A 15,215-nucleotide genomic window follows, 5' to 3' on the forward strand; every position below is an offset into this window, starting at 1 on the left:
GTCCTCTGTCTGAGTGGTCCGTAATCATGAACACCTCAATACACGTGGCAGCTGGACACCCATAAAGCCCAACAGATGTGGAACCTATCATGCACTGCTTGAGAATCAGCCAACTTCTGGTCTGCACCTCCAGGTGAAACTGTGGAATATCCAAAAGCCTGCCCCCAGAACCCAAAGCCAGCCTATCTCCCAGGAGTTCTGACCTTACCAAGGACAGAAGGCCTTAGGGATAGGAGGCCTGTCCTAATCAGAAGTAGCACTGCCTGCCTCCAGGAGGCCTGATCTAACCTAGGACATACTTCTTTACCTGCCTCCGAGGAGGTCTGCTCCAATCCAGTTAACACCAGAGATAACCACATGGTGAAAGCCAAGCAAAAGGATATAAGCAAAAGAAGACAATGTAATCTGGCACCATCTGAACCCAGTTTTCCTACCACAGCAAACCCTGGATACCCCATTGTACCTGACGAGCAAGATTCTGACTTAAAATCTCATCTCATAAAGATCGCAGAGGCCTTTAGGGAAGATATAAATAACCCCTTTAAAGGAATATAGGAAAACACAGGCAAAGAGGTAGAAGCCCTTTAAAAGGAACAAATAAATCCCTCAAGGAAATAAAAGAAAATATAATCAACCAGGTGAAGAAAATGAAAATAAAATGCTCCAACACCTAAAAATGGAAATATAAAAACAAAGAAATCAAAAATAGGGGCAACCATGGAAGTGGAAAACCTAGGAAAGAGATCAGGAGCTACGCATACAAGAATCACCAACAGAATATAAGCAACGGAAGAGAGAATATCAGGTGTAGAAGACACTATAGAAGATATAGACATATCCATCAAAAGTAAAAAGTTCCTAACCTCAAAACAGCCAGGAAATATGTGTCAAACTGAAGAAAACAAATCTAAGAATAATAAGAATATAAGACAATGAAGAAACCCAGTTCAAGGGGCCAGAAAACATTTTCCACAAAATCATAGAAGAAAACTTCTTTATGCTATAGAAAGAGATGGCCATAAACATTCAAGAAGCCTACAGAATACTAATTAGATTGGACCAAAAAGGAAAATCTTTTCACAATAAAATAATCAAAACACTAAATGTATAGAACAAAGAAAGGATTTTTAAGCTGTAGAGAAAAAAGGTCAAAAAATAAAGACAGACCTATCAGAATTTAGCCAGACTTCTCAAGAAAGAGAGGTTAAAAGTCAGAAGCACCTTGACAGATGTCATACAGATTCTAAGAGGATACAGTTATCACCCAGATTACTATACCCAGAAAAATTCTCAATCACTGTGGATGGAGAAACCAAGATATTCCTTAAAAAACCACATTTAAATAATATATTTCTATTAATCCAGCCAAACAGAGGAAACTAGGAGCAAAACTCCAATTGAAGAAGGGAACACAAAAAATTAATCATCTCGCAACAAAGCCAATAGAAGAGCATCAATCATATAGACCTAATCCCAGCCCAAACAACAAAATAACAAAAATAACAGGAACTAACAATCCTTGGTCTTTAATACCTCCCAACATCAATGGACTTGATTTCTCAATAAAATGACACAGGCTAACAGACTGGATGTGTAAACAGGATCCATAATTTTGCTGCATACAGGAAATAAAACTAAGTAACAAATATAGACACTACCTCATAATTAAGGGATAAAAAAAGTTTTCCAAGAAATGAATACAGAAAACAAGCTAGAATTGCCATTCTAATATGCAATAAAATAGACTTTCAACCAAAAGTTATCAAATGAGATGATAAAAGATACTTCATCTTCATAAAAGGAAATTTTCACCAAAAGAAAATCTCAATTATGGACATCTATGCCCCAAATGGGCATATAGTATAGTTTTCGCTATCCTCAGTTTTTTGTTATTCCAAATGAATTTGCAAATTGCTCTTTCTAAGTCTATGAAGAATTGAGTTGGAAGTTTGATGGGGATTGCATTGAATCTGTAGATTGGTTTTGGCAAAATGGCCATTTTTTTACTATATTAATCCTGCCAATCCATGAGCATGAGAGGTCTTTCCAACTTCTGAGATCTTCAATTTCTTCCTTCAGATATTTAAAGTTCTTGTCATACAAATCTTTCACTTGCATGGCTAATGTCACACCAAGGTATTTAATATAATTTGGGACTATTGTGAAGGGTGTCATTCCCTAATTTCTTTCTCATTCTGTTTATCCTTTGAGTAGAGGAAGCCCTGTACAAAGCATAAGTCCAAGAAGATCAAGGATCTCTACATCAAACTAGATACACTCAAACTAATAGAAGAAGAAGTGGGGAAGAATCTCAATCACATGGAAACTGAGGAAAATTTCCTGAACAAAACACCAATAGCTTATGCTCTAAGATCAAGAATTGACAAATGGGATCACATAAAACTGCAAAGCTTCTGTAAGACAAAGGACACTGTCACTACAACAAAATGGCAACCAAGAGATTGGGAAAAGCTCTTTACCAATCCTACATCTGATAGAGGGCTAATATACAAAATATAAAAAGAACTCAAGAAGTTGTACTTCAGAAAGCCAAATAACCCTATTAAAAATGGGGTACAGAACTAAACAGAGAATTCTCATCTGAGGAATATTGAATGGCTGAGAAGTACCTAAAGAAATCCTCAACATCAACAGATGCTGGTGAGGAGGTGGAGAAAGAGGAACATTTCTTCTTTGTTGGTGGTTGCAAACTGGTACAACCACCCTGGAAATCAGTCTGGAGGTTCCTCAAAACTTGGATATTCCCCTACATGAGGGCCCAGCTATACGTCTCCTGGGCATATACCCAAAAGGTGTTCTAACATACAACAAAGACACATGCTCCACTGTGTTCATAGCAGCCTTATTTATAATCGCCAGAACCTGGAAAGAACCCAGATGCCCTTCAACAGAGGAATGGATACAGAAAATGTGGTACATCTACACAATGGAGTACTACTCAGCTATCAAAAACAATGACTTCATGAAATTCATAGGCAAATGGATTGAACTAGAAAATATCATCCTGAGTTAGGTAACCCAGTCACAGAAAACACACATGCTATGCAGTCACTGATAAGTGGATATTAGCCCTAAAGCTCGAATTACCCAAGATACAATCCATAGACCACATGAAACTCAAGAAGAAAGATGACCAAAATGTGGATGCTTCACTCCTTCTTAAAATGGGGAACAAAAAATGGAACCTGAAGAGACTACCTCCAGTAGATCGACAGGGCCCACAATGGAGAGATCGAGCCATCTATCTATCTTCAAAACTTTTGACCCAGAATTGTTCATGTCTAAAGGAATGAAGAGACAAAAATTGAGGTGAATCTGAGGGAAAGGTTATCCAGTGACCTCCCCACCCCAACTTGGGATTCATCCCATGAGGAGGTAGCAAACCCTATGCTATAACTGATCCCATGTTGTGCTTGCAGACAGGAGCCTACCATGGCTGTTTTTTGAAGGGCTCTACCAGAAGCTGAAGATGGAGATACTTACAGCTAACCAATGGACTGAGGTCGTCAATCCCTATGGAAGAGTTAGGGGAAGGGTTGAAGGAACTGAAAGGGACTGCAATTCCATAGGAAGACCAACAGTGTCAAGTAACCTAGACTTCTCAGAGCTTCCAGAGATCACCAACCAAAGAGCCATATATGGGCTGGTCTGTGTCCCCTGGCACATAAGTAGCAGAGGACTGCCTTCTCTGGTCTTAGCTGGAGAGAATGTACCTAATCCTATAGAGACATGATGCCCTAGGAAAGGAGGATGCTTAGGGGGGTAAGGTGGGGATAGATAGGTATGTATAGGGTAGAGTAAAACCCTCTCAGAGGCAAAGGGTGTGGGAGATGGGGTGAAAAGCTCTGGGTTGGGAGACCAGGAAAAGGGGCAACATTTGGAATGCAAACAAATAAAATAATTTAATAAAAAATAAAATAAAGAACGTATGTAGGTTCTATCCTAATTTTGGACTTTTATAGCACTGTTACCATTTAAAACTATTTTAAAGATTTTAATTTATTTTAAACATATACTTTCCCTCCTTAAAGTCCTTCAAGATCCTTTCTCTCTACTCCCAAAATTTGAGTTCTTCCTTTAAAAAAAAAAAACAGAAATCCAATATAATAACCATCACCTCCAAAACTTATAAAACAAAATAAAAAAAGAGCACCTCCTTTAAAAGGTTGTAATCGAATAAAAGCTCTCAAATATAACCCACAGAGTTCTTTATATGGTGGTTAACTTTTTATAAACATGAGGTTTCATCTGGCATGATCAATATACCTAGTATTACTGAAAGAAGACAACATGTTCCCTTTCCCAGCAGGTTTAAGTGACAGTTTAGTTATTAACATTTACTACAATGGATAGTTTTTCATTCATTCACTCATTTTCTAGTATACAGAAAAATAAAATATAAGATAAAGCAAAAACTAACACAACACAGATGGAAAACAAAGAGAAGGAAAAGAGACTAAGGCACAAAAATCAGAGACCTACTTGTTTACACACTCAAAAAAAATCCATAAACCCCACTAAACTAGAAGCCATAATACATACCAAGAGGTATTGGTGCAGACCCGTACTGTCCCGATGCATGCTGGTTGAGTCTCTGTGAATTCATATGAGATTTGCTCATATTGATTTAGAAGGTTTTGTTTTCTTGGTGTACTCCATCTCCTCTGGTTCTTAAGTTCTTACTGAATCACTTTTAAGGGTTTAACTGAAGCCTGAGGTGAGGGATTTAATGTAGCCTTCCCATTTAGGACTGAGTTTTCCAGTCTCTCACTCATTAAATAATGCTTGGTTGTGAGTTCCTGTGTTTTATAGCTTCTTTTTCTATGAAGTAGCTTCTTTTATGATGTCTGAACAAGACAATGATCTATGAGTATGTGAGAATATCACCAAGAGTCATTTTTGCCACATCCTTTCTCCCTTTTTTCCATAATAGGCCTCTGGACTATATAGTTTCTGCTTCATAATCATACAAGAACTCTCAGACATGTATTTCATCTCTTGGACTGAGCTTTAAGTCAAACCAGATATTGGCTCATTACTCCCAAAACATTTTACAATTATTACCATAGTAATAGTAGATAGAGAGTATACCATTGTAGAAAAAGGCTGTTATTTGGCTGGCTTGGTGTTTATGTTTCTCTCTTGATAGCATAAAGCATACCTTCCTGTTCCAAAAGCACTGGAACATATTGGCAGAGCTTCACCTATGATGTATTACTCAGAGCCTGCTGTGGCAATTTTGCTGGGCTGTAGAGGAGAGACATTGTCCTGGCTACTATTGACTATATTTTTACACTGGCACCTAGACATCTGGGTGTTGGAAGAGTGTTAGTCTAGGTGGCAAAATCTGGTTTTGTCTTTGTTGGGTAGGTATTTCATGCTTTGGTTTCTGTTGCCATTTCTGGTTATTCAGATTGTGTACTGGCTGTGTGTTGTCTGGTCGGAAAATTCTTCCAGGATCCTTATACCAGTGGCCATTGAGGGTTTAGGTAACATGTATTTCTTCATATTTGGGGTAGATGCCTGAGAATGGGGGTGGGCTATGGATGACAGCTGAGAGGGTTCACACGTGGGAAGAAAACAGGGTGCATGTATATTACTATCTTGTTCCTTTAGGAATAGGGGCAGAGTGTGAGAAGAGGCCTTCTCAGAAGGTCTGATACAGAGCTAAGGGCTGGGTTGGAGGATTGTACTTGGAGCAGGAGATCAAGATCCTTAGTTAGCTTAGTTTGCTGGAATGACTCGTGTGTTTGTGTTCCAAGGGAATCCTGATGGAGTTAAGTCTGAGATAAACAAATGAGCAGGAGGTGAGAAGGACTGGTGGGGGTGGACTTTGGAAAAGATCTGTGTGATCCACTCGGAGGGGTCAGCATCTTGAGTCAGAAAGGAGGGAGTCTGCCATAGGTGGGATATTATAGAGGTAGAGGTGGGCATAAGATTGTGGTCTTGGTTGTGGAAGAGCTGAGGGATAGATGAAGATCTACAGTTAACCTACCTACTTCCCTTGAACTTGCCTTTTGGTTCCCAATTAGTCTCTTAGAAATGCTCTGTGGTTATACTATTATGCATAATTAGGTCCATCTCTTTTTGTTTGCTTTCCAGGTTAAGTTCCTTATATTTATAGTATTTTAATAATTTGCATTTGAGTAGTGAAATTGTTATTCCTGGTTGTCAACTTGACTATATCTGGAATGAACTATAATCCAGAATTGGAAGGCTCACCTGTGATCCTGATCTGTGAGACTGGGAGGTACAAGTTTCTGACCTGGATCTTGGCATGGAGATCTTGTGGCATAGTAGCTATGAATCCCAGAAGACTAAAGCAAGGAGATCTCTGTTTTCATGCCTGTTTCTCTGTACTTGGGATCATAAAGATAATAATTCTAGGTGCTGATATCTGGCCTTATCTTTATTGTATGAGTGTTTGTTTCTTGGTTTCTCTTGCACTCTCTGGTTTTTATAAAGAATATGACGTCTGTGCATTGCCTAGAGAAAAACCTTCTGGGGTCCTAATAGGTATGAACAATGAAGGCTACAGATAAAATGTGTTTGAGTATTGAGAACTGAGACTTAGGAATGTGTATGGTCAATGAGCACTGGAGGGGTTTCACTAGAGGAAAAAATTCTGTGTGTTACACAAGAATCTGTTCAATTAGTCTCCTGGGATGGGGACCAGAAAGTGAAGAAAGGCTTTAACAGAAGTTTGCCTGGGTTATTTGACTTGAAGAAATTGAGGGAGAACTGAAGATCTTTTCTGGTTAGAGTGGCCTGTTGGTTCCCAGGAAGTGAAAGCTGGAGTTGGGTATGGAAAAGTACAATGAGTAAAGAAAGGACGTTTGAAGGTGATAATCTCTGTGACCCATTGGAAATGGGTTCAAGAAGGGTATCTCCTTGCAAAGCTGCTGATGAGACTGGGGAAATGAATGGGAGATGTGAAGGAAAAAGTGAAGATCTATAGTTAGTGAAAGGCCAATTTTGGGTGGTTCAGACTCCCTCTTAGAGAACCTGACCGAAGATTTCACTCAAGTTAACAGGTTTTGGGTTACCCCCACAAATAAGTCCAGCAGCTAGCACGAGTTTCCAGGCTACTCCCTAACAAGGCTGGTATCTATCACAGTCTCCACATTGTTTCCCAACAAATCTTCACCTCCAGGTTACAAGGCCACCCTTAGCAATTCACTTCCTAACAACCACCAGTCAACAGAAAGGCCGAAGTTAAGTTTATGGTTTGGCTCCCAGTTATGTTCAAGACCTTAGTAACTACCTCCTACCTCAAGTAGATGCTTGCCAGGCTATAAATACACACCCCTCTCTTGCTGTTTTCTATAAAACCTTGTCCCAGCAAGAGTTTGGGGCTTCTACATTGAAACTATCCTGTGGGTCAATGCTGAGTTATAACCAAGCTAGAGCTTGTGAGTCAAGACCCTAGAGCATTTGCATCAGATGAGATCCTGATTGGTTTTTTGGGGCTTATGAATGGTTTTCTGGTTAGGTGTCTTGCTTCCCTTGCTCCAGTTGACTGTGGATTCCAAGGGAATGACTTCTGGAATTAGTGGTGGGGTAAAGCAGCTTGTGGGCTGAGGAATGTTAAGAGGGGAAGATCTGTCAGATTTGCTAGAGATGAGCTGGGAAGAGGCCGTCATAAGTGATCTGCTGCAGAGCTGGAATGAGACTGGGAGTGGAGCTCTGCAATCACACTATCTGCTTTTCTGCCTGGAGAGTTGAACTGTTTTATTTTGAGTTTGACATTATTAGGCATCTAGCACTATGTGCTTTCTGTCAGAGATATTTGGAGTGGAAATAATGTCCAGTTTATATTTGGCTCCATGTACCTTCAGGTTCAGGGCATAGCCCTAAAATTAGCATTTGAAATATCATACTTCTACTCAGTGACACTGATGAAGATAACTTCTTTTCAGGGATAAAGCACAGCCATTGGGGTTTCTTATGTAATAAAAAGGGAGAGTTCCATCACAAGGGAAATTAGGGGACAAAAATCTAGCCTGAAGAAAAAAACAATCAGGGAATCAGAAATGGGTGCTTCTTAAAAGATATAATCATCCTTTCCAATCCTCTGCACTTTACACTCTTGTAGTTTTCCATCAGAGGTGATAAAGGTTTATATAATATCAGTTTTACTGCTTTTACTGTACAAATGAAGATTAAGTTCACAGCACCATGATCAGGTCTGTATGTGATTAATGTAGCCTTAAAGTGAGCTTCACTACCAGCATTCTTCTTTGTGGTCTCTGTGAAAGATATAGAAAATAGGCATTCTTTCTCAAAGTGCAGAATAAACCATATCTACTCTAGTACTGAGAATATATAATTGCTTCTAGAATAAGAGTTTTCCAGCCATTTCTCTTCCTGACATGTAAGTCACAATAAAAAACAAATTATCATGTTAGAAACACTTATTTCTATTATCTCATATTCATTATTTTGATCTTAGCCAGTTATGATTCATACTGGACCCCAATTTCTGAGAGTCCTATAAACAGTCTTTTAATTATATAGCCTTTTTTTATTATTATTTCAATCTTTATTAACTTGAGTATTTCTTATTTACATTTCTTTTTTTTATTAACTTGAGTATTTCTTATATACATTTCGAGTGTTATTCCCTTTCCCAGTTTCTGGGCAAACATTCCCCTTCCCCCTCCCCATATTATATAGCCTTTTAATTATATAGTTTCCCAGAGGGAAACTCACTTAAATATAATTTAATGAGTAATTCTTATCCTCAAAGACTATCTCCTCTTTTTGTTACCGAAAACTGGTTAACATGGAATAAAGGTGTATGGGAAGCAAGGAGATGCCCTGGACTGCTGTCTCGGCAAAGTGCTCAGTGTTTCTTAGAAATGCAGCTTTATTAGGAAAGGTGGTAGTAGACTATGAAAGGAATAACTTTATTGTCATGTTAGAAATAATGAGTTCAAGTTTTGCTCCCTGCTCCTAACATCCTTGCAAGAAGGTCTTAAAAATAGTGTGTGCATCAGTTAGTCCATCACTTTTTTCGGCTATTGTTTTCGGTATTTTTCAAGAAAAAAATTATCAAAAGTAAGCCACAAGTATGAAACCCACTTGCAGATAAAGAATCTAAAATTTTATAAAATTAAATCATTTGTTTTAAGATATAGCCTGTTTAAGGTTTTGACAATTTTTCCCATTCAAATAAAAATGAAAACATCTGAGTAGATTAACTGGTAGAACAAATTTGGAGATTAAAAACAGACCCCCATTAAAGAGAGACCTGAATCACTATTTCACAGGGAGTTTCACCCTTTCAGCGTACTATTGGCTTGGTCGTTTAGGTTTAGGAATGCTCAGTGGCTAGAGAGACACCTTAGACATTAAAGACTAGGTTCAAAACAACAACAACAAATAAGAAACAAAAAAATAAAGACAAAAAAGAAAAGAAGAAAAAGAAAGGAAGGAAGGAAGGAGGGAAGGAGGGAAGAAAGAGAGAAAGAGAGAGAGAGAGAGAGAGAGAGAGAGAGAGAGAGAGAGAGAGATGGATGGATGTGATCTTACATCAAAGGCTAGCATTCCAAAGAGCATGTTTGCATACATGGGCTGGTCTGACCACATATGTAGAGAATCTCCTTGTCTGAATTCAGTGGGTAAGGGTGTGCCTAATCTTGGAGAGACTTGATGCTCCAGGGAATGGGGATGCCCCACTGGGTGGAGTGGAAGAGAGCATAAGGGGAGGAGCACCTTTTCAGAGGTGAAGGAAAGAGAGGATGGAGTGAAGAAATCTGGGAGGGGGTAATCTGAAAGGAGGCAACATTTGGGATATAAATAAATAAATAAATAAATAAATAAATAAATAAATGTTTAAAAAGAATAAAAATGATAGGCAAGAGTCAATTTTATCTAAAGTATAAGCTCAGGAAATCAAGCTAATATGAAGTCTGTAAATAGTCTTCAAATTGTTTTATAATTCACCGATGTTCCCCTGAGTTACACAAAACTGTGATTTATTACTGTTTCCCACAATAGTAGATGTCTATATTCTAATACACATTGAAGGTGGAATAGAAAATAATACTATGTGTGGACTTCCTAAGCCACTCAGAATGTCTTCACGAAGAGCCAGATTTATCAACAGTCTGTGTCCCATAAAAGGCATTTTCTATTGAAAGATTTGAACCTGCACTCACCTGCTTGGCTTATCTGTACTAGTTTTGTAAGGATACTTGAACATCAAGGTACAGACAGACACTTTCCTAGGTCATAAATGAGGGCTCCAGGTTCCAGTTCTAGCTTTCTTGCCTGTTCTCTAAGTGATTTGGGGGTGATTCACTAAATATCTGAGGTACTAAATTTTATATATGATATAAAATGTTTCCAGGAACATTTTCTCCTGTGTGGAAGGTATATTTTAATAAAATTGTAAAGAATTTGAAAACAAAGCAAAACAAAAGCCAATATTCTAAACAATTGGAAAATCTTAATGAAATGGACTATATTTTAGATGGAAACCAGTTATGAAAAGTTAAATCGAGATAAGGAATCTTGAATGGCCAAGAAGCAAGTAGAGAAATGTTCAAAGATTTTAGTCATCAAAGAAATGAAAATTAAAACAACTCTGAGATTCCATCTCATACTGGGTAGAAAGGCTAAGATCAAAAACACAAGAGTTAGCAGATGTTAGAGAGGATATGGAAAAAAGGGAACACTCTTCCATTGCTGATGAGAGTGCAAACCTTTGCAACCACGTTAGAAGACAGTTCGATAGTTTCTCAGAAAACCGGGAACAGCTCTACCTCAAGACTCAGCTATACCACTCCTGGGCATAAAGCCAAAAGATCTTAAACCTTCCCCAAAAGACACTTGCTTAACTATACTCTTAACAGCTTTCTTCATAATAGCCAGAAACTGGAAAGGCCTAGATATCCGTCAAGTGAAGAATGGATAAAGAAAATGTGGTAAATCTACAAAATGGAATATTATTTAGCTATTTTTAAAAGGACATGATGAAATTTGGAGGCAAATAGATGGATCAGGAGAATATCATCCTGAATGAGGTAACCAAGTTCTCCATCATATGTACTCACTTATAACTGGATATTAGCCATAAACTACAGAATACCCATGTTATACTCTACAGAACCAACAAAGCTAAACAAGAAAGAAGGTCCACGCAAGCAAGCTTGAATCTCACTTAGAAAGGGGAAATGACATAGTCACGGGAGGCAGATGGAGGGAAGGAACTGGGTGGGAAAGGGTATGGGAAGGGGATTGTGAGGGGTCAGGATCAGATGTAGGAAGGAGAACAGGAGGGATGAGCAGATGGTTATAAGAATGAATGGAAGTCTGCAACTGATGAGGGAAAGATAGGGATCATCTCCATGGTGAGACAAAGACCCAGGATAAGGGAGGTGCCCAAGAAACCAATGGGCATGTCCTTAGCTGTGACTCACAGCATTGGGAATATGGAACCTGAAGAGACCTCCTCCTGTAGCCAGGAAGGAATTGCAATGGAGCGATAGGAACATCAACACACCCATACACCTTTAGACTCTTAATTTATTCTGTCTGAAAGAAATGCAAGAGTCAGGTCAGATAGAGCAGAGACTGAGAGAATGCCCAACCAATAATTGGCCCAAGTTGAGACCCATTATATGGGCAGTCACTAATCCCAGTCACTATTAATGACACTGAGTCTAGCATGGCTGTCCACACAGTAGCTGACTTAGACAGATATAGACATCCACATCCAAACAGTGGATGGAGCTTGGGGACTCTTATGGAAGAAAGGGAGGTGTGATTATGACTCTGAAGTGATAGGAATTCCACAGGAAGATCAATACTCAACTAACCTGGACCCTTGGGGCTCTCAGAGTCTGAACCACCAGCCAAAGACACGCACAGGCTGAAACTAGACCTCCCTGCACATATGTAGCAGAGGTGCAACTTGGTCTCGATGTGGCTCTCAGTTGCAGTGGGGGCTAACCCAAAATCTGTTGCTGTATGTGGAATATGTTCTCGTTGCTGGACTGTCTTGTCTGGTCTCAGTGAGAGAAGATGTGCCTAACTTGGCAGAGACTTGAAGTGTCTGGATGGTAGGATACACAGGGCCCCTACCTGTTTAGAGGTTAAGGGGAGGGAAGGGCAAAGTATTGTGAGAGAGGGTGACTGGGAGGGAAACAATGCATGGGATGTGAATTTAATACTAAAAATAATAATAGTAAAAATATTTCATCTTCAAAAAAAGGGAAAAAAGGATAAAGAAAGCACAGAGCAGACCCCTAAGTCAGTTTTCAATGGAAAATTATGATCTAAATCAATAAACAGCTTTCTTGTTTTCAGTTATTGTTCTCAAGCTATTCAGTATACCTTAAACAATATAACTGGCAGGATGTAGTGTTCATGATATCAGTATCAGAATCTCCCTTGTTTGCTAATTAACTGGAAAGTCATTCAATTTCATTAGAGTCTTTCTCAAATGGCCAGTTCTTCCTTCTCAAAATTATTTTAAGTATTGAAAGATACCATAGTACATTGTGAAAGCGATAAAATGATCATAAAAATTTAATTCATTAAGTGTCAATATAATTAAAAATAATCATAAATCATAGATAAGGGCATAGAATGTTTATATTTTTATATCTTATATGTACAGGAATATGAATATTAAAGGATATCATTAACATTCTTTGTTTACTTCTCTGTATTCTACTTGTTATGAGCTTAATAGGAAGGGTCATATTATTCCATTCCCTTCAACTATAACATAAAATGTCACTGATACCTATTTACACTTATATAAGTTTTGACTATTAAATTAGATGGAAATGATAGTAGAAAGCAATTTGTATATTTCAAATATATATTCATTTTATATATGGGGCAGAATCTTCTTTCTTTATTTTATTTTATTTTTTTATTAACTTGAGTATTTCTTATTTACATTTCAAATGTTATTCCCTTTCCCGGTTTCCGGGCAAACATCCCCCTAATCCCTCCCCCTCCCCTTCTTTATGGGTGTTCCCCCTCCCCACCCTCCCCCCATTGCCGCCCTCCCCCCAGCAGTCTAGTTCACTGGGGGTTCAGTCTTAGCAGGACCCAGGGCTTCCCCTTCCACTGGTGATCTTACTAGGATATTCATTGCTACCTATGAGGTCAGAGTCCAGGGTCAGTCCATGTATAGTCTTTAGGTAGTGGCTTAGTCCCTGGAAGCTCTGGTTGCTTGGCATTGTTGTTCATAAGGGGTCTCGAGCCCCTTCAAGCTCTTCCAGTTCTTTCTCTGATTCCTTCAACGGGGGTCCTATTCTCAGTTCAGTGGTTTGCTGCTGGCATTCGCCTCTGTATTTGCTGTATTCTGACTGTGTCTCTCAGGAGAGATCTACATCCGGCTCCTGTCGGCCTGCACTTCTTTGCTTCATCCATCTTGTCTAATTGGGTGGCTGTATATGAATGGGTCACCTGTGGGGCAGGCTCTGAATGGGTTTTCCTTCTGTGTCTGTTTTAATCTTGGGGCAGAATCTTCTAATTGACTCTTCTACCCTGATTATAATTTAATTTCCTTAATAGCTTTTTTTTTTATTAACGAGTATTTCTTATATACATTTCGAGTGTTATTCCCTTTCCCGGTTTCCGGGCAATCATCCCCCTCCCCCCTCCCCTTTTTTGTGGGTGTTCCTCTCCCCATCCTCCCCCCTTGTTGCCCTCCCCCCAGCAGTCTAGTTCACTGGGGGTTCAGTCTTAGCAGGACCCAGGGCTTCCCCTTCCTCTGGTGCTCTTACTAGGATATTCATTGCTACCTATGAGGTCAGAGTCCAGGGTCAGTCCATGTATAGTCTTTAGGTAGTGGCTTAGTCCCTGGAAGCTCTGGTTGCTTGGCATTGTTGTACATATGGGGTCTCGAGCCCCTTCAAGCTCTTCCAGTTCTTTCTCTGATTCCTTCAACGGGGGTCCTATTCTCAATTCAGTGGTTTGCTGCTGGCATAAGCCTCTGTGTTTGCTGTATTCTGGCTGTGTCTTTCGGGAGAGATCTACATCTGGCTCCTGTTGGCCTGCACTTCTTTATTTATACTTGAGAAACAAGTACTGCTTTAGCTTAGCGATGAGGATTGGTAGGAGGTAGGGCATGGACAGGTTTGATTCGAAAGGACTGCAATGATTCTGTCTGAGGAGGAAGACACTCTAATGATAATAAAACATATATTGATTGAGAACATATTATACCCCAAATTTCTGGATCTTTCTAATGCATTGTAATTGAGGTCCGTAGCTTTAATATTTTGTTCCCACACATGCCTACCCATGCTTGCTTGTGTTATGTTTATGTTGCTCTGAAATACAGAGGAATCTATAATACTTTCTTCTTTTAAAAAAAAAAGTGACAAAACCCCAGTCTTTCAATTGCAGAGCAGAAAGTATCACTCTTTAACCTACCCAATCTAATAGTTCAAAAACTCCTTCAGTGGATATTTTTCTTCTTTCTCTATTTCATCCGATATTACCTGCATCTAAAATTTGGAGAACAAGATAATATCTGTTTATTCAATATACCTGAACTTCACCTGCTTAATGCTTTCTACTCTTGGTTTCCCCTCTGCAGTTGACTAAACTATCACACCCCATCCAAACAACACCCTACAGCCTAAAAGTATATGCTAAGTCCCCATGTCATATGTAAGTTCTGCAAACTTTGGATACAACTAGTGTTACATTCCTCACTACAACAAGAGATAGTGGCTTATACTGTAGATTAAATTTAAGTATAGAAAACACACACACGCACGCACATACACACACACACAAATATCTCAGATAAACAATTTTGGATCATAGTTATAATTAATCATAGATTATTTCAGGTTCAAAATAGCCATATGAATTATTAGAATTTCTGTTTGACATTAAAATTTGAGATTATATTACAGATGAATAACTATCTTCAGAAATATTCAGAAAAAAAATCTCAAACAACATTCAACCACAAAGTGGCTGTTGTTTATACATGAAATAAATGAGCAAATGTTTGCAAATACATCAGATGGTGAAAATTTAAATGAACCCTAATTTATCAAACAAAAATTTAAAGGCACAGTAGCTTAGCAAACTATTCACTTAATACACTTAAGATTGAGGACATAACCACTGCAAAGCACAGCTATTAGGTTTTGGCCAAGAAGCACTATACCCAAATAAATGGTTGTATATTCAATGTCGCAGTTGGTGTC

Source organism: Rattus norvegicus, chromosome 14 (assembly GCF_036323735.1).
Source record: "Rattus norvegicus strain BN/NHsdMcwi chromosome 14, GRCr8, whole genome shotgun sequence".
Lineage (NCBI taxonomy): Eukaryota > Metazoa > Chordata > Mammalia > Rodentia > Muridae > Rattus > Rattus norvegicus.